Raw genomic sequence first — 22,835 nt, 5'->3', positions numbered from 1 at the left:
GCCTGTTAGCATTTTCAGTTGACAGGCGGATGCGCTTATCAGTTATAATTAAACCATCGGCACTAAAAATCTGCTCTGATAAAACGCTGGCGACAGGGCAGGCCAGGACCTCCAAGGCATAGAGAGCCAGTTCATTCCACGTATCCAGCTTGGATACGCCATAATTATAATAGGAATCACGGAGGACGTTGGTATGGTTGGCAAAGTACTCCCTCAGCATCTTCCCAAACTTTGCACTCCTTGTGAGAATACCCCGCGCCTCAGGGCCTGTTCGATGGGAGGGTCTGAGAAAACTCTCCCAGAACTTTGACAGTGTTCCCCTGCCACTGCTGGATTGAAGTTGTGTCTCTCTCGCCTGTACTCCTTGGTTGTCCAACGAAGTGTGCCCTCTGCCGTTAGCGTTTTCACATGGGAATTTTTTTAATAGTTGCGCAACAAGGGTCTTCTGGTACAGCCCCATTTTTGTAGACCTGTCTGCCTCAGGAATAAGAGATATAAAGTTCTCCTTGTAGCGTGGGTGTAGAAGTATCACCAACCAGTAATGACTGTCACCCAAAATTTTGAGAACGCGAGGGTAATGGGAAAGGCAGCGTAACATAAACTCAGCCATGCGTGCCAGACAACTAACAGGCAAGACTTCCGTGTCCTCACCAAGAGGATTACTGACCATGCTCTCCTCCTCCTCCTCTCTGTCCTCTGTCCATCCTCGCTGAACAGACGGTATGACAGCTGTGCAGGTAGTACCGTCTATAGTGCAAGAAACTAGCTCCTGTCCTTCCTCCTCCTCCTCCTCCTCTTCCTTATTGTCACCCAATCCACGTTGGGATGAGATGAGGCTTGGCTGTGTGTAATCACCCTGTATGGTTCCTTGCTCCATCTCATCGTGCTCTGACTGCCATGCATCCTCTTTGACTATGAGCAGAGAGCGTTTCAGAAGACCAAGAAGCGGGATGGTGACACTAATTATGGCGTCATCGCCGCACACCATCTTGGTGGAGTCCTCAAAGTTTTGGAGGATGGTACATATGTCTGAAATCCATGTCCACTCCTGAGGTCTTATGTGTGGAGTCTGAACTGAATACCGACGGCCTTTTTGATGCTGGTACTCAACAACTGCCCTCTTCTGCTCACAAATCCTTCCCAACATCTGCAGTGTAGAGTTCAAATGCGTGGGGACATCACACACAAGTCTGTGAGCCGGAAGCTGCAAATGCTGCTGAAACACTGCAAGAGCGGCGGAAGCTGTAGCTGACTTTCTAAAATAGGCACACAGGCGGCGTACTTTAACAAGAAGATTCAGCAGCTCCGGGTCGGATTTGAGAAACCGCTGAACCACGAGGTTAAGCACATGGGCCAGGCATGGTACGTGTGTGAGCTCGCCTCGCCTCAGAGCCGCCACCAGGTTCCTGCCCTTGTCACACACAACCATGCCTGGCTGTAGGTTCAGCGGTGTGAGCCACAGAACTGCCTGCTCCTTCAGAGCTGTCCACAACTCTTCAGCATTGTGCGGTTTTTCAGCTAAGCATATTAGCTTCAGCACAGCCTGTTGCCGCTTGGCCGAGGCTGTGCTGCAGTGCTTCCAGCTTGTGACTGATGTGGTCATTTTGGAGATGGAGGCTGAAGAGGAGGAGGAGGCTAAGGAGGATGAGGTGCAGGAGCTGTAGACCGTGGGGGCAACCCTGATTGACCTAGGGCCCGCAATCCTTGGCGTCGGGACCACGTGTTCCATCCCAAGGTCCGACTGGGTCCCGGCTTCTACTATGTTAACCCAGTGTTCCGTCAATGAGATGTACCATCCCTGCCCACAAGCACTTGTCCACGTGTCCGTGGTTAGGTGGACTTTACCAGTAACTGCGTTGTTGAGAGCACGGCTAATGTTTTGGGACACGTGCTTGTGTAATGCGGGGACAGCACACCGGGAGAATTAGTGGCAGCTGGGGACCGAGTACCGAGGGACGGCCGCCACCATCAGGTTGCAGAATGCTTTCATCTCCACGAGCCTAAAAGGCAACATTTCGAGCGCAAACAGTCGTGAAATGTGAGAATTTAGTTGTGTGGCCTGTGGAGTGTTGGCTGCATATTTGCACTTGCGTTCCAAGGACTGGGGTATGGACAACTGAACGCTGCGCTGGGACAAGGACATGGACGTGCTTCCTGATGCTGCTACTTGAGAGTGTGCAATGACAGGTGCAGGGCAGGAGGCGTCTTCGCATGCACCATGGACAGGGGATTGGCTTGCATGCACAACAGCGGAAGAAGCAATAGTGCCACCCGCAGACACTGTTCCTGGACCCTGGGGTGTGGCCCACAAAGTCGGGTGCTTTGCTGACATGTGCCTGATCATGCTGGTGGTGGTCAGGCTGGTCGTTTTGCCACCCCTGCTGATGCTGGCCTGGTAGGTGGTACAAATGGCCTTTTTGGGGTTATCGGCAGAGTCTTTAAAAAGCAACCAGACTCGGGAAGACCTAACAGTTGTACTGGCAACTTTTTTCGTGTTGGTGTTAAGGGAAATGGCTGCCTGCCTTGTGTCTGCGGCCACCACACTGCTTCTTCCAACCTGTTGGTGTGCTCTGCCTCCCCCCCCTGTGTACTGCTGTCCTCGCTCTGCATGTCCTCCTGCTAGGTTGGGTCAGTTACTATATCATCCACCACCTCGTTTTCCACTTCCGCACCCTGGTCCTCCTCCTGACTTTCTGGCAATTGTGTCTCATCATCGTCCACCTCTTGTGACACTTTCCCACCATTGCCTTCGTGTGACCGTGGCGGCTCAAACATTTGGGCATCGCTACACGCGATCTCCTCTTGCTCCGCTTCAAGTGGACCGGGCGAGAGGCCCGAATCTATAAATGGAAAAGTGAACAGCTCTTCAGAGTGTCCAAGTGTGGGATCAGTAGTCTCTGGGTACTCGGTATGGTGGGAGGAAGGTGGATAAGGGTGACGAATATGTGGTCCAGACTCACGGCTACGGAGACTTGACCGTGTGGAAGACGGTGGTAGTGGCAGCTAAGTGACTGGAAGAATTATCTGCTATCCAACCAACAACCTTTTGACACTGCTCTGGGTTCAATAGTGGTGGGCTGCTGTCCCCTAGAAATTGGGACAAGAAGGTCAGGCGAGAAGATGTGTGTGTTTGTTGTGGCACAATTTTGGCTTGCCCACGGCCTTGTCCTCAGCGTCAGTTTTAAATACCTGGCCTGTAGGTAAGTAGTTTGAACAGCAAACTGCTGTGAATTGCTTCACTGACACACTAAAGGAAATTTTTAATGGAGGCCAGAAATGGCAGTATTTTCTGACAACGTATATGTTATCCGTGTGATGGAGAAAACAAAGTTTTAAATACCTGGCCTGTAGGTAAGTAGTTTGAACAGCAAACTGCGGTGAATTGCTTCACTGACACACTAAAGGAAATTTTTAATGGAGGCCAGAAATGGCAGTATTTTCTGACAACGTATATGTGATCCGCTTGACGGAGAAAACTGAGTTTTAAATACCTGGCCTGTAGGTAAGTAGTTTGAAAAGAAAACTGGTGTGAATTGCTTCACTGACACACTAAAGGAAATTTTTAATGGAGGCCAGAAGTGGCAGAATTTTCTGACAACGTATATGTGATCCGTTTGACGGAGAAAACACGGTTTTGAATAGCTGGATTTCTAGTGCTCTAATATGGAAAGGACCTGGCTGTATTCTGCAGTGCCAACAATCAAATGGCGCAAAAAAATGGTGTTCTCTGGATTGCTTTTTAAGCAAATAATGAGGATTAAGATCCAAAGAAAAGTATTCCTGGCCCCTGAGACCTGGGCTTTTGTATAGAAATATCTAACAGCAGCAGAAGGCGGAATTGGAATGGAGCCTCTTATGCTATATGCACTGCAGTCTGCTATATACACTGCCTGCCTATACACCCTGCCTGCCTGATATCTCTGCAGATGGATTAGTCCTCAGAAGGACTGTTTGTTAAGATGGATATGTGTAATGTACGCTTTTTCTCCCTACACTACCTAATACACAAACAAATCTCTCCCTAACGCAGCAGCACCTCTCCCTACACTGTCTGATCCGGAGTGACTGTGACGAGCATGGCGGCGCCAGCTCTGATATAGACCTGATGACGCTGTGCGGCCAACCAATCACTGTAATGCCCACAACCAACATGGCTGCGGCATTCCAGTGCATGGCAGGCAATCCCTGCATGTTCATTGGCTCTCTAAAGAGCGCCAAACATGCAGGGAGGGGACCCGAGTTCCCGCCCGAGCAACCCGGAAATACTCGGCGAGCGCCGAGCGTCTCGAGCAGTGAGATGCTCGGGCGAGCACCGAGCAGTAGCGAGCATGCTCGCTCATCACTATAAGTAACCCATTGTATATTTTTGCTTTGCATTCAGCATTGTCCATGTTCATAAGATAAGGATAGTTTTGAGCCTATTCCAAAGCTTTCATCTTGCTTTTTCACAAAACAAACATATCCTTAGTTCATGTCCTCCATGAGCCAAAAGACTCTATCAACACTACAGTTGTTAAACTTTATCACAAAATGTTCTCATATACAAAACTCATCGTTATTTCCTCTCACTTGATCTAAACAGTTTGGACTTGAGGAGTATGGAATACAAGAACATTAAACATTAGCAAGGAATGTTAATTGAACGCAGGGCATATGACTGTAGGCTAATAGTCCAGATACAGAGTCATTCTGAAGACATAAAATATTGTGGAACATAAAACCGTTTTTCATCGCTTTTCAGGGTCAATTTACATCCAAGTAACCCACCTACAATGTAATGGGAACAGAGAGAAATATTGAAACATTTGCCATTTTCTTAGTAAAAACGATGGTGATAAAGTAGAATACAAAGGCGAATGCAGATCACATTACTAAATGCAATGGTTCTGCCAACCAAAGTTGAAGCCTACATTATAAACAAATGTCCTATTTTTTATAATATTTTCTACAAAAGGCCATAACTGACATTTCTTAAAATATTTTCTGCATCTCATTAAAAAGTAGGTTTATATACCAGTGATGGCGAACCTTTTGGAAACCGAGTACCCAAACTGAAATCCAAAACCCATTTATTTATCGCCAAGTGCCAACACGGCAATTTAACCTGAATACTGAGGTTTTAGTTTAGAAAAACAACTCATACATTAGCACGCTATAGAGTCTATAGCAGAGAGCTTGTAAGCACTGCACTCCAAGCCTAAGATACTAGCCACAGATTGCAGAGGATTTTTATTCAAAAGTAAAATTGCAAAGTTGTTTGTTTTTACAATCTCTTTGCAATTGTAACCCTTTATCATGATGAGAATAACCCTTTGAGCCAGGGATGCCAAACTGAAATACACAGAGAACCAAAGTTAAAAGCTTGGACAAAGTCGTGGACCAACCTTAATATTTGTTAAAAAAAAATGTATACAATTGAGGACGTTTTTTCTTATCAAATAAAACAATTAACTTTTAGAATTATAGCATTATAATATAATATTTATGTAAAAGCAGAAAAAAGTATATAGCCCAATTTAAATATGTAATGACAAACGATTAGTGTTGACCGAGCATGCTCGACACTGCTCGTTACTCGCCCGAGCATCTCACTACTCGGGATGTTCGGCGAGCACCGAGCATTTCTGGGTTACTCGGGCGGGAGCTCGGGTCTCTGCCCTGCACATTTGGCGCTCTTTACAGAGCCAATGAACATGCAGGGATTGCCAGCCAGTCACTGTAATGCCGCAGCCATGTTGTTTGTGGGCATTACAGTGATTGGCTGGCCGCACAGCGTCACCTTGAGTATTTAAAACCGGGCGCCGCCATCTTGGACACAGTCGCTCCGGATCAGACAGTGTAGAGAGGGTGCTGCTGAGTTAGGGAGAGATACATAGTGCGAAATAGGTAGTGTAGGGTCTCTAAAGCCTGCCAAATCAAACAAACAGTCCTTCTCAGGACTAATATCCATTCCAGATATCAGGCAGGCAGGCTGTATAGGAGACGCAGTGGTTACACCAGCAAATGCTGCATTACAGTCCTGTGTGCGCCTGTTGGTCAAATTGCTAGACTTATCCCCTGGTATCAGGGGCCAGGAAAAATTATTTTTTTTTTTCATCTAAATCCTGTACTTTTTTTTTTCCTCAGTCAGACTGTACAAATACGCGTCTTATTAACCTTTTGGTATTTTTTTCCCCACCAAAAAAAATTGATTGTGTCTGTGACTGTTCAGACACCAAAATATCTGTTTAAAAGAGTCTGGTGTAGGCCAGAGAAATAGAACTGTGGTTTTGCAGTTCCACGGGTCAAATCTCTGCATTATCCTGCTTTTGGCATTTTTTGCCATAAAAAAAAACTGTAATAGTGTCTCCCTGACTGTTCAGACACAAATATATCTGTTTAAAAGAGTCTGGTGTAGGCCAGAAAAATAGAACTGTGGTTTTGCAGTTCCACAGGTCAAGTCTCTGTATTATCCTGCTTTTGGCATTCTTTGCCGTAAAAAAAACTGTAATAGTGTCTCCCTGACTGTTCAGACAACAATATATCTGTTTAAAAGAGTCTGGTGTAGGCCAGAAAAATAAAACTATGGTTTTGCAGTTCCACGGGTCAAATCTCTGTATTATCCTGCTTTTGGCATTTTTTACCGTAAAAAAAACGGTAATAGTGTCTCCCTGACTGGTCACACACCAATATATCTGTTTAAAAGAGTCTGGTGTAGGCCAGAGAAATAGAACTGTGGTTTTGCAGTTCCACGGGTCAAATCTCTGTATTATCCTGCTTTTGGCATTTTTTGCCGTAAAAAAAACTGTAATAGTGTCTCCCTGACTGGTCAGACACCAATAAATCTGTTTAAAAGATTCTGGTGTACACCACATAACTATAACTGTGGTTTCGCAGTTCCACGGGTCAAATCTCTGTATTATCCTGCTTTTGGCATTTTTTGCCATAAAAAAACAGTAACAGTGTCTCCCTGACTGTTCAGACACCAATATATCTATTTAAAAGATTCTGGTGTAGGCCAGAGAAATAGAACTGTGGTTTTCCACTTCCACGGTTCTAATTTCCTTTTTATTACCCTTTTTCCATTGATAGTGCGAGTGTAAGCTATTTTACTTCATTTACAATGGGCAAGGCGCGTGGCAAGGGACGTGGAACTGGACGTTCTGGTGATGATGCGTGTAGAGGACGGGGCCGTGGCCAAGGTGAAAATGTGCCACAACCAACAGCCACATCTTCTCGCTCCCACTTCTTGACCGAATTACTAGGGAAGCACACTACAACACCAGTATTGCGAACTGATCAGTGTGAACAGGTTATTAATTGGATAGCAGATAATACTTCCAGTTACCTGGGCACCACCACCTCCGGTCTGTCTTCCACACGGTCAAGTTTTAGTAGCAGTGAGTCTCGACCACATACTCCTCCTCACCTGATGCTCCTTCCTCCCACCATGCTGAGTGTGCCATCCCCGCACTACACAAGCACGTGTCCCAAAACATCTGCCGTGCCCTCAACAATGCAGTTACTGGGAGAGTCCACCTGACAACGGACACGTGGACAAGTGCTTGTAGCCAGGGACGGTACATCTCCCTGACGGCACACTGGGTAAACATAGTGGAAGCCGGGACCCAGTCGGACCTTGGGACGGAACACATCCTCCCCACACTGAGGATTGCGGGCCCTATGTCAGTCAGAGTTGCTGAACCTACATCCAGGTATGGTCGTGTGTGACAATGGCCGTAACCTGGTGGCGGCTCTGAGGCGAGGCGAGATCACACACGTAACATGCCTGGCTCATGTGCTTAACCTCGTGGTTCAGTGGTTTCTTAAATCGTACCCCGAGTTGACAGATCTGCTCGTCAAATTACGCCGCCTGTCAGCCCATTTTTGCAAGTCGGCTACAGCTTCCGTCGCCCTTGCTGTGTTGCAGCAGCGTTTGCAGCTTCCAGCACACCGACTGGTGTGTGATGTCCCCACATGTTGGAACTCTACCCTCCACATATTGAAAAGGATTTGTGAGCAGAAGAGAGCAGTTGTGGAGTACCAGCTGCAACAAGGCCATCGATATTCAAGTTAGACCCCACACATAAGACCTCAGGAGTGGACCTGGATGTCTGACATATGTACCATCCTGACAAACTTTGAGGAGTCCACCAAGATGGTGAGTGGCGATGACGCCATCATTAGCGTCAGCATTCCACTTGTCTGTCTTTTGCAACGCTCTCTGCAGAGAATTAAAGAGGAGGCATTGCAGCCAGAGTATGATGAGATGGATCAAGAACCCGTAATGGGCGATTACACACAGCCCAGCCTCATCTCATCCCAACGTGCATTGGGGGACAATGAGGGAGTGGAGGAGGAGGAGGAGGAAGAACAGGAGCTGGTATCATGCGCTGTAGACGGTAGTACCTGTACAACTGTAATACAGTCGGTTCAGCGTGGGTGGCCTGAGGACAGGGGGGAGGAGGAGAGCATGGTCAGTCGTCATCTTGGTGAGCACACGGAAGTCTTGCCCATTACCTGTCTGGCACGCATGGCTGACTTTATGTTACGCTGCCTTAACCGTGACCCTCGCGTTGTCAAAATGTTGAGTGACAGTCATTACTGGTTGGTGACACTTTTAGACCCCCGCTACCAGGAGAACTTTCACTCTTTTATTCCTGAGGTGGAGAGGTCTACAAAAATGGAGCAGTACCAGAAGGCCCTTGCTGCAGAACTGTTAAAAAAAATTCCCATCTGAACACGCTAGCGGCAGAGGTCACAGTTCGTTGACCAACCAAGGCGTACAGGCGAGTGAGACGCAACTCCAATCCAGCAGAGGCAGGGGAACTCTGTCAACTTTCTGGGACAGTTTTCTGAGACCCACCCAGCTTACAGGCCCTGAGGCGCGGGGTACTCTCACAAGGAGTGGAAAGTTTCAAAAGATGGTGATAAGCGCACTCGCCTGTCAACTGACAATGCTGACAAACTGACCCTTATCAAAATGAACAAGGGCTGGATTGGGCCAGACTTCTCATCACCACCAAATGACAGCAGAGTAACATATAGTCAAATCCACTGTGTTATTTTGAGAGGTGTAATCCCATGCACCGCTTCACACCCACACATGGGTATACGCTTCCTCATTTCGGCTGTTTTTTGCGCTTCTCCTTATCCTCAGCCTCCTCCACCACTATACCACCAGGGTGACCATGGTCCGTGTTGCCATTATTGCAAGTTCCTCCGTCCTAATTTTTGGCAGCTTTTGCTTGGAAGGCATAGGCAAAGACTATGGGAGACCCACTACCCAATAATGGGAATAATGTTTTTAATATGCTGTACTGCATCGCTCTTGTAAGGGGCATGAAAACCGTCTTGTTAAGCTACTGCGACCTCCACCACTTTTCCCAGGGGCATTGATATTGTCTTTTTATTCCACTGCGACTTCCATCATTCTTCCAAGGGGCATGAAAACCGTCTTGTTAAGCTACTGCGACCTCCACAACTTTTCCCAGGGGCATTGATATTGTCTTTTTATTCCACTGCGACCTCCACGTCTCTTCCAAGGGGTATTAAAACCATCTTGTTAAGCTACTGCGACCTCAACCACTTTTCCCAGGGGCATTAAAACCGTCTTGTTAAGCTTCTGCGACCTCCACCACTTTTTCAAGGGGCATTGATATTGTCTTTTTATTCCACTGTGAACTCCACCATTCTTCCAACGGGCATTGCATTTCCTCCTAATTTTAGTCAGCTTTTCCTTTTCAATGCATAGGCGAACACTAAGGGAGACCCACTCTCCAATAATAGGTAGAAGGTTTTTAGTATGCTGTAATCCACGTCTGTTTCAAGGGGCATTGCAGTTCCTCATCATTTTTGGAAAGCCTTTCATTCACTGCTTAGGCCAACAGTGCACAGGAGACCCAGTTGCTATAAATGGAAAAAACGGTTTAGTTAAGGCCCTCTGACCTCCATGTCACTTCCAAGGGGCATTGGAGTGCCTCGAAATTTTTGGTAGGCATTGCACTCACTGCATGCCCTATAACTGTGTAGCCGAAATGCTCCTTTTGGTACAGAAACATATCCTACAAGACATGTGTGGTTGACTGGCCTGATATTGATGTGAATGGTCCCTGTTCCTCCTGCTCTTTCTCCTTTGCCACCACCTCATCCATCATTCATCACCTGAAGCTTTGTTTTAACGGGAGTCATAGAACTAGGATAGTAGCAGGAAAACATCCAGCAATCCTCGGAGGAGGCAGGATATGCGCAAAAACGCTGACCACCTCAGGCCTAGCCGCTACTACATACATGCGCTTGCATTCCAAGAAAACAAAGCAGATGCTAACTTCTGTCATCATCATCATGCTCCTCACCTTGGCACTCTCAACTAACCTGATGGAGAAGCCAGGGCCCACCGGAGGAGTCTGGTTCTCTGGTGGGCTCGTCCAATGCTTCCCTAAAGCAGGCCGGGCTAAGAAAAGTGTGGGGGGAAGTTCCAAGGAGAAATAGGGGCGGCTGGGGACCATTTATGGACACCCTGCCGCCCCCTGGTGGCTGGGGACCGAGCGTGGACACCCGGCCGCCGGGCGGCTGGGGACTGAGTATGGATACCTCGCTGCCAAAGCAGCCATGAGGTAGTGGCCAGCTTCGGCCTCCTCAAAACTAAAAGGCCCCATTTCAAGTGCAAGCTAGCAGTATGGTATTGCAGCCTGGGGGTGGGTGTGTGGCAGGCTGCATACTTGCGCTTGCATTGCAAGGAATGGGGGAGGTACAATTGAACACTGCCCTGGGACAAGGACTTGCACGGGGATAGTTGCAAGTCTGCATCTTCTGATGCGGCAAGGATCACTTCTGATGGGCATACTTTTAGGCAGTGACCTGGGTGTCAGAGATGCTTCCAGGGGTCTTCCCCATGCTGTTCCCATGTCTTTTCAGCACTGTATGCATGTGTCACACAGCACATGGCCAGATAAGATTGTAAAATGTCAAAATGACATTTCCCGGTGAATGCATTTGTCACGGTTGAAAGCAATACAAAAGTGCAAAAACGCATAAAAAATACTACTTGTGAACATAGCCCAAGGTGTGGAGGAGTATTTTTGTTTTTGGTTATTTATTTTACCTTATACACAAGTCTTTACCCTGAAAAGGAAGTTTTTTAACATATTTCACAGGAAAACAGTTTCAGTTTCGTTTTTGAACGTTTTATTGTGAGCCCGTAAAGGTGGCTTAATACCTCTGACCACGTTGTTGACCTCAGTGACCTGGAGGTCAGAAATGCTTCCTGGGGCGATGCCCATGCTGTCCACATGTCTTTTTAACACTGTAACTATCGTTTTGGGCACTTTTTAGGTTTTCTACAGACTGCCAGGGGTGCCGCCGCAAAAATGCTCGGGTCTCCCATAGACTAACATTGGGCTCGTTGCTCGGGTCGAGCACCTGAGTATCACGGTGAGCTCGGCCCGAGCTTCGAGCACCCGAGCATTTTAGTGCTCGCTCAACACTAATCATTAGTGTGTATGTCTAAGTGTTAGCACAGTAGGCATGATTACGTCACTAGATTACACCTGCTACACAGAGCCTCAATACATGCACTACAAAGAGTGGAACATAGCATCGGGAGATCGGAGATAGGTGAGTAATTTCTATGTTGTCAGCACTTATTGGGTATAGCTGTTGGTGCACCATACTGTTTTCTGGGCTGTGGGAGTCATGATTCTGTGTTGGAGAGCAGGGGCGTACAAAGGAATCATGGGGCCCCATAGCAGAAGTTTTAATTGAGCCCCCCCCACACCCAAAAAAAGTGAAAATAATTGTGGGGGTCACAGAAGAGCAGATCTCACAACTTTCCATCGTTTACATAGTAATTTTCCTCCTGCTGAAGTCATAGATTCCTCTTTCATTGCCCCATAAAGTGTGACGTCAACAAAAGTGTCCCCCAAAACACAGTATGATACCCCCATGGTGAATTCCTCCACATTAGCCTCCACATGCACAGTATGATGATCCTACTGAACTCCTCCTCAACTCCCAGGGCAAAGTATGGTGACCCCAACACAGTATGATCCCCCAACTGTGACCCACACACAGCTCTCCATGCAGTATAATCGGCCTATATACAGTATAATGGCCCCCACACAAACATTCATACTACACAGAGTATAATGCACTCCCCATGGTCCTCCACATAGCATAGTGCACTCCCCATGGTCCTCCACACAGTATAATGCACTCCCCATGGTCCTTCACACAGTATAATGCACTCGACTTGGTCCTCCAAACAGTATAAGACACTCACCATGGTCCTCCACACAGTATAAGACACTCACCATGGTCCTCCACACAGTATAATGCACTCTCCATGGTCCTCCACACAGTATAAGACACCATTGTCCTTCACACAGTATATGTTAGAACCGTCCTGTTTGTTTTTTCCATCTTGTGTTTTGCGGTCACGTGACCATCTGTCTTTATATTCCAGCTTCGCCCTTCAGGCTGTGCTGGACTTCAGTGTTTGACTGTTTCTCTAGCCTGGTGCTTCGGTGCCTTTCTCTGTCAGTTCGCTTGGTCCTTCTGGGACCTCTAGTACCTTTTGTCAGTTTGTCTTTTTGTGTTCTGCAACAGCTTCTCTGTTTAGGAGGTGTCCCACTTTTGTCCCAGTCCTTAGTTCTTTTAGGGACCCCTCCCTTAATGCTATAGGTCTTCGTTCAGACTAGCCGAGGACTAAGGCGGATCTGTTCGCTAGGAACAGGCAGCCCGCTACATCGTAGGGATTCATCTTAGTCTTACTGTAGGGACAGCCTTCCCCTATCTTTCCTTAGTACATGTTGCAGATCATAACAGTATAAGACACTCGCCATGGTCCTCCAAACAGTATAATGCACTGCCCATGGTCCTCCACACAGTATAATGCGCTCCCAAGGTCCTCAACACACTATAATGCACTCCCCATAGGGTAAAATGCAGCCTCCACCATAGGGTAAAAATGCGGCCCCCCACCATAGGGTAAAATGCAGCTCCCCACCATAGGGTAAAATGCAGCCCCAGTCCTCCAGTATTATCAGTACTCACTGATTTAAAAAATAAATACATAAATAAATACATACTTACCGCTCCTCGTTCCCCACTACTTCAGTCTCTGCAGCGCGTCTCTCTCATCACCTCAGCAGCTGCCAGCTCCACTGTCTGACACAGCGTGGCACGTCATCAATCCGCTGCGTCAGACGCAGAGGAGGAATGATGGAAAGGGAGTGTCACATGACGCTTCCTCCTCCATCATTGCTTTCAACTGGGACCAGCTCCATGTTTTCGTGGGCCCCAGGCGAAAGAGTCTCAGTGGCCCCTTTAACACATACCACGATTCATGATGCACAGATACGCAGAGAAATATAGGTATAGAACACAGGGCCCAGCCTGCTCCCTCATCCTTCACATATGAAAATATGCACTCACACAGTATGCAGACATGCACACACACAGTACGCAGATGTGCATGCACACACACAGTACGCAGACATATGCACACACAGTACGCAGTACGCAGACATATGCACACACAGTACGCAGACATGCACACACACAGTACGCAGACATGCACACACGCACACAGTACGCAGACATATGCACACACACAGTACGCACACACGCACACACAGTATGCAGACATATGCACACACACACAGTATGCAGACATACGCACATGCACACACACACAATATGCAGACATACGCACACACAGTACGTAGACATGCACACACGCACACAAACAGTAAGCAGACATACGCACACACACAGTACGCAGACATACGCACACAGTACGTAGACATGTAAACACGCACACAGTACGCAGACATGCGCACATGCACACACACACAGTACGCAGACATGCATGCACACGGTAAGCAGCAATGCATACACATACATGCACATGGTACACAGATATGCACACATACAATACGCAGACATGCACATACACAAACAGATATCCAGATACGTGCACATAAAGGCATACATACAAATTTGAACACATTCTTAAAAACATAAAACTGACATACAGTACAGACCAAAAGTTTGGACACACCTTCTCATTTAAAGATTTTTCTGTATTTTCATGACTGTGAAAATTGTACATTCACACTGAAGGCATCAAAACTATGAATTAACACATGTGGAATTATATACTTAACAAAAAAAGTGTGAAACAACTGAAAATATGTCTTATATTCTAGGTTCTTCAAAGTAGCCACCTTTTGCTTTGATGACTGCTTTAGACACTCTTGGCATTCTCTTGATGAGCTTCAAGAGGTAGTCACCGGAAATGGTCTTCCAACAATCTTGAAGGAGTTCCCAGTGATGCTTAGCACTTGTTGGCCCTTTTGCCTTCACTCTGCGGTCCAGCTCACCCCAAACCATCTCGATTGGGTTCAGGTCTGGTGACTATGGAGGCCAGGTCATCTGGCGTAGCACCCCATCACTCTTCTTCTTGGTCAAATAGCCCTTACACAGCCTGGAGGTGTGTTTGGGGTCATTGTCCTGTTGAAAAATAAATGATGGTCCAACTAAACGCAAACCGGATGGAATAGCATGCCGCTGCAAGATGCTGTGGTAGCCATGCTGGTTCAGTATGCCTTCAGTTTTGAATAAATCCCCAACAGTGTCACCAGCAAAACACCCCCACACCATCACACCTCCTCCTCCATGCTTCACGGTGGGAACCAGGCATGTAGAGTTCATCCGTTCACCTTTTCTGCGTCGCACAAAGACACGGTGGTTGGAACCAAAGATCTCAAATTTGGACTCACCAGACCAAAGCACAGATTTTCCACTGGTCTAATGTCCATTCCTTGGGTTCTGTAGCCCAAAATAGTCTCTTCTGCTTGTTGCCTTTCCTTAGCAGTTGTTTCCTAGCAGCTATTTTACCATGAAGGCCTGCTGCATAATGTCTCCTCTTAACAGTTGTTGAAGAGATGTGTCTGCTGCTAGAACTCTTTGTGGCATTGACCTGGTCTCTAATCTGAGCTGCTGTTAACCTGCGATTTCTGAGGCTGGTGTCTAGGATAAACTTATCCTCAGAAGCAGAGGCGACTCTTGGTCTTCCTTTCCTGGGGCAGTCCTCATGTGAGCCAGTTTCTTTGTAGCGCTTGATGGTTTTTGCAACTACACTTGGGGACACTTTCAAAGTTTGCTCAATTTTTCGGACTGACTGACCTTCATTTCTTAAAGTAATGATGGCCACTCATTTTTCTTTACTTAGCTGCTTTTTTCTTGCCATAATACAAATTCTAACAGTCTATTCAGTAGGACTATCAGCTGTGTATCCACCTGACTTCTGCACAACACAACTGATGGTCCCAACCCCATTTATAAGGCAAGAAATCCCACTTATTAAACCTGAGAGGGCACACCTGTGAAGTGAAAACCATTTCCGGTGACTACCTCTTGAAGCTCATCAAGAGAATGCCAAGAGTGAGCAAAGCAGTCATCAAAGCAAAAGGTGGCTACTTTGAAGAACCTAGAATATGACATATTTTCAGTTGTTTCACACTTTTTTGTTAAGTATATAATTCTACATGTGTTAATTCATAGTTTTGATGCCTTCAGTGTGAAAGTACAATTTTCAAAGTCATGAAAATACAGAAAAATCTTTAAATGAGAAGGTGTGTCCAAACTTTTGGTCTGTACTGTAAATATATATGCACTGTCATACACTCTGACATATACACACACACACATTAGAAATATATTTAATATGGGGTTTGGGGAAGCTGGTGACAAGCCTCACTCACCTGCCCCCAGCCTGTGTCTCGTCCAGCTCCTCATGTGGCAGTGCAGGGTCGCCGGCGTGTCTGATGCTTGTCAGGGGGACCCACTCACCATTGGGGCCCTGAACCATCAGGTGGGCCACCTCGTCTTCTGGGCCTGGGCCATTCCCCAGCATCAGTACAGGACCTCTCTCCAGCTCTGCTAGATTGCCGGCACTTCAGACATAGCTGCGTGCAGAGCGCTGTGCGGCTGTGCCTGGTAGTAATGTCGCGGCAAGGGCAACACACAAGCACAATTAAAGGTGCAGTATCGACCCTGCCATGTCATTATCATTACTACCAGACACAGCCGCACTGCGGGCGGCCATGTTTGAAGTGCCAGCTATCAAGCTGCAGCACCGGTGGAGCAGTGGGTGCAGGAGGAGGGCCTAATGCAGAGGCGGCCGGGGCCCTGATGCAGGGGTGGCAATGGGGGGTACACAATACTGGTGACTGCTATGGGGCCCGTGAGCCTGGGGGGCGCGTGGCCTGCCAGTCATCATATTGTGCTTGAGGGACTGTGGAGAACTTTGGGGAATGAGGCTGTGGGAAGCATTATTCTGTGGGTGGGATCACTATGGGGGAATCATACTGTGTGGGACCACATAATGTGTGAAGGATCTACGGAGATTTCATAATATGCAGGTGGCAGTGGAGCCATCATACTGTATGTGAGACATTGCCATGGCATCATACAGTGTGGAGTGCTGTGGGAGCCATAATAAGTTTTAGGGGGCATTATACTTTGGTGGAGCTCAATGTGTTGACATCATACTGCATTGGCAGGTCACTGTGGCAGGATAATATTGTGTTTGGGGAACTGTGGGAGCATCATACTGTGAGTATCATGTAGGAGGTACTGAGGGGGTATCATACAGTGTATGGAGGTGGCAATTTTGTGCGCATAATAATCCATGGGTGCATATCTTAGTGGATGAGCACACATTGTGCCACAATACATGTCCCTTTCTCTGTCTGTAATTTAATTTCCTCACCATTATTAAGTTCTCTGAATGCTATCATTGAATACGAGCATTCTTGCTTATATTGTGATCCTTGTGCAGACCTGGTTCTGCTCTCATCTTAGATCTGTCAAGAGATTAGTAAATCTACTGGTCATATTCAGCTTAAAATAAGGATATCTCAAACATGAGACTTAAACAAAAGCCCATTGCAGTTAGGTCTGCCCAATTTATTATAAGCGCATGTGGCGCCCCTGAGGGTTCAGTCGCCACAGAGGTACTGCACCTCATCCAGAGGTGTGGTGTCTCCCTTCTCTCAGGTAAGGAGGGAGTGCTGCACGGAACCCCAAAACACCTGCATCCAACATTACACTGCTCCAGGCCGGCTGGAGGGGCAAGACGCAATGTATGTTTTCTGCTGAGCCCTGACGCTGGCTGAAGTGGGGGGAACCCAAAGGTAGGGGGAACCAGTAGTGGGTGTGGGTGGAGGAAGTAGTTAGAGGGTGCACTTTGATAGGAGTATAAATAGGGAAGCCATCTTATGGTGGCAGGATCAGAGTTAGAGTCAGTTCTAAGGAGCTGTTCAGAAGAACAGTCCGGGAGCAGAGTCTCATTAGGAGATCTGCTCCACAGGTAGGGCCAGGTCAGAAGGCCCCAGAGGGGAGCAGGGAGTAGGCTCCACTCTACAGAAAGGATCCCAGGGGGTACGGCGCCCGTACGCCCCGCATCTGTCAGAAGACAGAGGGACCGCTGCGGCATTCTACAGTAGTCCCCTGAGGGTCAAGCAAGTCTGTGTAACTCCAACGGACAGGAGGGACTTCAGAGTACCTGAACAAGACAGAGAGTGGGCAGCGCAGAGCAGGAGGGAGAAGGACCAGTGTGAAGACAGTCAAAATTAGGAACACGAGAAAGTGGGGTTCTGCCAGGTATTCCCAAGTTGCCTGAGGAAGGATTGAACCCCTGCCCGGTGAACGCAGCGCGACGCGGGAGGCCTTTACTTGTACAGTGCACCTGTGAAGTGTCTTAAGAACTGTGAGTAAAATCTTGGATGACTGCACTGCACTGCCTCCGTCCATTCTTCATCGGCGCTATCGTTCCTCCTGCACTACAACGCCCAGCGCAACCTGCTCTCTACCACTACACTGCCCTGAGGCCTGCTCCACCTGTGGGGAGCCGTCCCATCATAAGCTGCCCCAACATCTGCCTCAGAGGACTGTTGCAGCGCTGGTGATCATCACCAGACACCACAGGTGGCGTCACGAACTTTCCCAAATCCCATATGTTCATATTTCCCCCCTTTTGAGTGACCGCCCTGGGCCACGGACCGGGCCAGCCACTGTGATATCCCCTGGCAACCGGAGGCTCGGCTGCCGAGTACCCCACGGCCCTGGGGGCGTGTCACACACCTCTTGGAAAATTTGGTAGAACTTGGAGTGTCTGTGCACGACAAACAAAAATCTACACCGGCTATGAACTGGGCTTCTCTTATAATTTACACAAATTTGTGAAATAAATAATGATAAATCTACTAGGTCATGGTTGGTCACACCGCTACTACTAAATTGAGCCTACTTTTAGAAAAGTGGCAAACGTGACATGAATCAAAAATATTATTGATTGAGGGACCTCGTATTATCAACTCCATCTGTAGTTAGGGATGTTAAGGGACCCCGGGGAGAGCCACCGAGGAGCACGGGTGCCACAACATTTCCCCCTACGGTGCCAACCTCCACTGTAAGGAAGGGATAGTCCAGGGCGAGGTCAGGATACCAGCTAGTCTTTTTTATCCAATAATCACCTTGTGTGTTTTCTATGTGTGATAGTTTTTTTGTGTGTCTTTTCATGGTCTTTTTACCTTTTAGTATTGATCAATAAAAGTTATTTTTTAGGCATAGGGTCTTTATATGATTACAGTCTAGATTTGTATGAGTTTTCTACCTCTGAATATGAAGAATGTGCTTATAAAAATGTAAGAAAAAATACACAAAAATGAATATTGAAAAATGCCTTCAGAAATAAACCCTTAAACTGATGAATAGCAAGATATAAAAATATTACCATACCTGAGTTAAAACAACATACAAACGTCCTGTAACAGGTTAAAAGTTGATTCACATTCTACTTTTTAAACAAACTTGTAAAAACTTAAATCAAACTTCCAAAAGTCCAATTAAAGCATAAAATAAAACAATGAAACTTGACAACATAGAAAAATAATTTAGGAAATCCACTAGTCATGTTGTTTCGCGATTTTCAGAACAAAACTTTATTGTAGAACACAATATACAGGACCTTTGTAGAGGTGTAAAATCACAAAACCTGTTGAAGTATTATTCATTAAACACTATAAAATTTAGAAAAGCTATTAAACGTGTCATAAGGCGCTCTGCTTTGGGTAGAGTAAATCATTATGTCATCCATAGTTAGCACTTGGTATTTAAGTGAAATGGTCACGTTCTATGAGGTATTAAATCCTTATATATTTTGAGAAAAAATATAATTATTTCTAGTAAATTTTGTAAAACATTGAAGAATTTGAGGTTAAAATAGTGAAAATTTATTTCACAGTTTAAAATACATTATATGTTTCATGCATAATGTTACAATTAGTTTATTATTATGAAACGCTACATAAAATAAAAGCTGAAAAATACACAATAAATATCTGGAAGGAACATATTAGGCACTTGCAATCTAAAAACTATTCTTCATGTACAATCATCAACATATTAACACGATTTTGCAGTAAAATATAATGTGTAACATTCACGTTATGAAAAATTATTTTAAAACTTAAAATGTATCCAATTTACAGATGCTTGTGATGGATGCTATACAGTGGCAAACATTATCCATGGGATCCTATGTGAAAAAAGTATATACCACATAATATACATTTTTTTCTATGCAGTATGGAATAGCGTAGCCTACTACATCTTCTGTTTAGTAGGCCTGGCGCGACATTATTGTTTCAGCAAGATGCTCGCTGTTAAGGCTCACCAGGTGAGGTGGATTCTCTACTCCTTAGCTCCGGGTGGGCATACGGAAGCCTGACGTTGATGCAACAAGCGGGAAGTCATGTGGGCAGCGAGGACTTGACACAAAAGAATCTCAGGAGCAGCAGGACAGATGAAGTCTAACCCACCATGGATGAATGAAAGCAAAAACACAAAAATAAAACATGGTAAAGCACACCAAGCATAGGACTATAGCCTCAATCCCAAGACACAGATGCCCCTGAGACCCCCTCTCTCTCTTCTTCCTTCTTCTAGTCCCCTTACTCTGGGCCCCCTCCTGGACTTGTCGCAGGCAAGACCTCCCTCCTGGGCTTACAGCCCTGACTGAACCCGTTCTAGAAGGTTCCCCTTCTTCTTATACCCTCTGCTAGGGTGCTCCTCCTCTGCTTCCTCCACCCACACCCACTACATGGTTCCCTCTCCTTTGCCCCCCCCCCTCCAGCCAGGGACAGGGCTCAGCCGTGGCCCAGTGCATCTTGCCCCATCTGCTGGTCTGGAGTGGTGTAGTGATGGATGCAGGTGTGTGGGTCCCGGGTAGTGTTCCTTCCTTACCTGGGAGTGGGGAACCATACCTCCGGGTGAGGTGCAGTACCTCTGTGGCAACTGGACCCGCTGGGGCACCACAATATCTCCTCTGGGCCCATCTTCAGCCTGGTCTCAAAGATGGCACATTCTCAAGGCGGGCAGGTTTCTGGGAGCAGATCATTGGAACAATTGTCGGAACTGTGTGGGGACATCACCTCCTCTTCCCTTCCTTTGGAGATGCAATCACACAGCAGACCTGGCAGAGAAGATAGCGACACTAGTGACTGAACTGGATGTTTAGGGACCAGACGCCTCTTATTACTCCATTATACCCAATGAAGCACTTCACAGGGTCTCCAGGTTAGAACGGGCACTTCAGTTCTCTGCTCGAAATGATCTAGGGAAAGTGGATGAAATAAACCAGACAGCCCATGGAAGGCGATCTTCTCCGTATACAATTCTCCTATCTGGAGCTCTAGTTGTTCAGAAATGACTTGACTGCTTTTGGGCAGAGCTCATCCTTCATCCAATAACACCCCAATCGGATTCAGGAGCTCTAGGATGGGAATCAGACACAGATTCTCCACGGCTTGCAGTAAGAACTTTTCCTGCCGAACCAAAGCCTCCACTTGCCATGGATTCGGTCAAAGTCATAGGTAGAGAGGGAATACTGTCGCCAAGGGTAGCCTCTCCTACTGACCCAAGGCTTTGGGGTTTTACAGACTTCACTGGATAAAGACAGCCGGGATATTCCACACAACCGCAGCAATACCACAATCCTCTCACACGACAGAATTTCGGCTGCGGTTCAGCCTGCCAAACACTGTCGATCTCTATGGATTTCATACTGGCAGCTGATGAGGCTTGGAAACAGGTGGTCTTTGGAAGAACAGAGCCAGACTTGATGGTTTCCTCACACGCATCACCTGTCTGGCCATGAGGATCAGTGAGGTCCATGGCCTAAGCAAATTGTCATGCACGTAGGTGGCGCACGTGGTTCGTGGAGGGGCATAGCTAAGCTACCTGGTGTTCTCTGGAGCTCCTGATGATGGAATCAGGCTTTAGCTGCAGGTAGCTGCCAGGTACAACTCCTAGGCAGTCACTGGTACTGCATCTGCTGACCCCAGGGGTCAGGTACGCAGACACGGAGTGGACTCGGGCTCCGTTCAGACTACTCCTCAGGCTCGGGCAGGACGGATACTGACACGGATTCACAGACTAGACTGGATTTGGAGACTGGTTTTAGCAGTCTGGACAAACGGAGTACACATTCAGGCACTGGCCACATGGACTAGGGGATGAGATTCAGGCACTGGCCACACACGGACCAGGGGACTAGGTTCAGGCACTGGCCACACATGGACCAGGGGATGAGGTTCAGACTCTAGTCACGCATGGACCAGGGGTAGAGATTCAGGCACTGGCCACACAGGGACCAGGGGAGCAGGTTCAAGAAATAGCCACACACGGACCATGGGTTCGGGTTCAGACACTGCCCACACACGGGCCAGGGGTTCAGGTTCAGGACCTAGCCACTCAAGGAGCAGGGGACCTAACAACTCACTAGTAGCACACTTCACTCACTAATGACTCAATGTTGCTTAGGCACCTCCCTAGGTGAGAGTGCCTTTTATATAGGATGCCTCCCAACTATTGGCTGGGGGCAACTTAACAGGTGCGCACGCTGCCCCTTGAAAAACAGGGGAGCGCGGGCGCACTAGGGGCGCCACCTGGACACAGACACAGGAAGCAAGGAGCATGCTGGGGAACATGCCGCGTTGCTGGGATGGTGAGTATGTCAGCGTCCCTGCATGGAGGGGGAAGGAGAACCATGCAGGGGAGCGGGCATTAGTGTTACACTTTCACTGTCCGGAATTGGATATGATCACCTGGAATTATTGAGATATTCACGGAGGTTAGCTTCCGGGACTTCTGTAAAAATAACAAAAAATTTTCAGCCTGTTGGCCAGAGAGAGGTCCATAAAATTTTCAGCTGCCGGAACCAATAAATGTTTGTTCCATGAACACAGAGGAACTGTAGAAAATGGACATAGTCACGAGTAATTTATCTTTATTGGAGGAAAGAGTTAATCCTAGGGCTATTCCTCCCTCCACATCTAGAGTCTGAAGTTCTCCCGGTTTGGCCTTCAGTTTGAAACAATTTGTGCGATAATGATCCCGTTCACCACAACACAAACAAAGTCCAACACTAAGTCGATGGGATCTTTCAGCTGGAGATAATCTGTTCCAACCGATCTCCATGGGTTCTTACACCATTCTTTAAAGCACAGTCTGAATAACTATGAGGGACTGTAGACGCTTGGGGGATACTTGTTAAAGCAATGAATGAGAATACATTTGACTAGTGTTGAGCCACCCCTGTAGTGTTCGAGTTCGGTTCGGCTCATCGAACACCCGTATGTTCGCCCAACTGTTCGTCGAACTGTTCGTCGAACACCTTCGAACACAGTTAAAACCAATGGCAGGCAAACAAAAACAAATAGAAATACATAGAAAACACCTTCAAAGGTGTCCAAAAGCTGACAAACTGCTCAGAAGACACAACTAAC

General features: G+C 47.1%; 1 long non-coding RNA gene across 1 annotated transcript in view; it reads right to left on the bottom strand.

Annotated features, from left to right (window-relative positions):
• Window positions 1-19,108: 19,108 nt before the first annotated feature.
• Window positions 19,109-22,835, bottom strand: part of LOC141252967 (uncharacterized) — a 30,865-nt gene continuing 27,138 nt past the window's right edge. Inside the window, exons 2-3 of the long non-coding RNA XR_012314174.1 lie at window positions 20,293-20,521; window positions 19,109-19,859 (exon numbers count right to left, since the gene is read on the bottom strand). This is a non-coding gene — a long non-coding RNA (uncharacterized lncRNA). The remainder of the gene's footprint in view (window positions 19,860-20,292; window positions 20,522-22,835) is intronic.

The sequence above is a fragment of the Phyllobates terribilis genome, unplaced genomic scaffold, assembly GCF_046119375.1.
Source record: "Phyllobates terribilis strain yellow unplaced genomic scaffold, ASM4611937v1 Scaffold_2__4_contigs__length_985480577, whole genome shotgun sequence".
NCBI classification, from domain to species: domain Eukaryota; kingdom Metazoa; phylum Chordata; class Amphibia; order Anura; family Dendrobatidae; genus Phyllobates; species Phyllobates terribilis.
The sequence above is the reverse complement of the archived record's forward strand: the minus strand, read 5'-3'. Positions and strand labels throughout refer to the sequence as shown.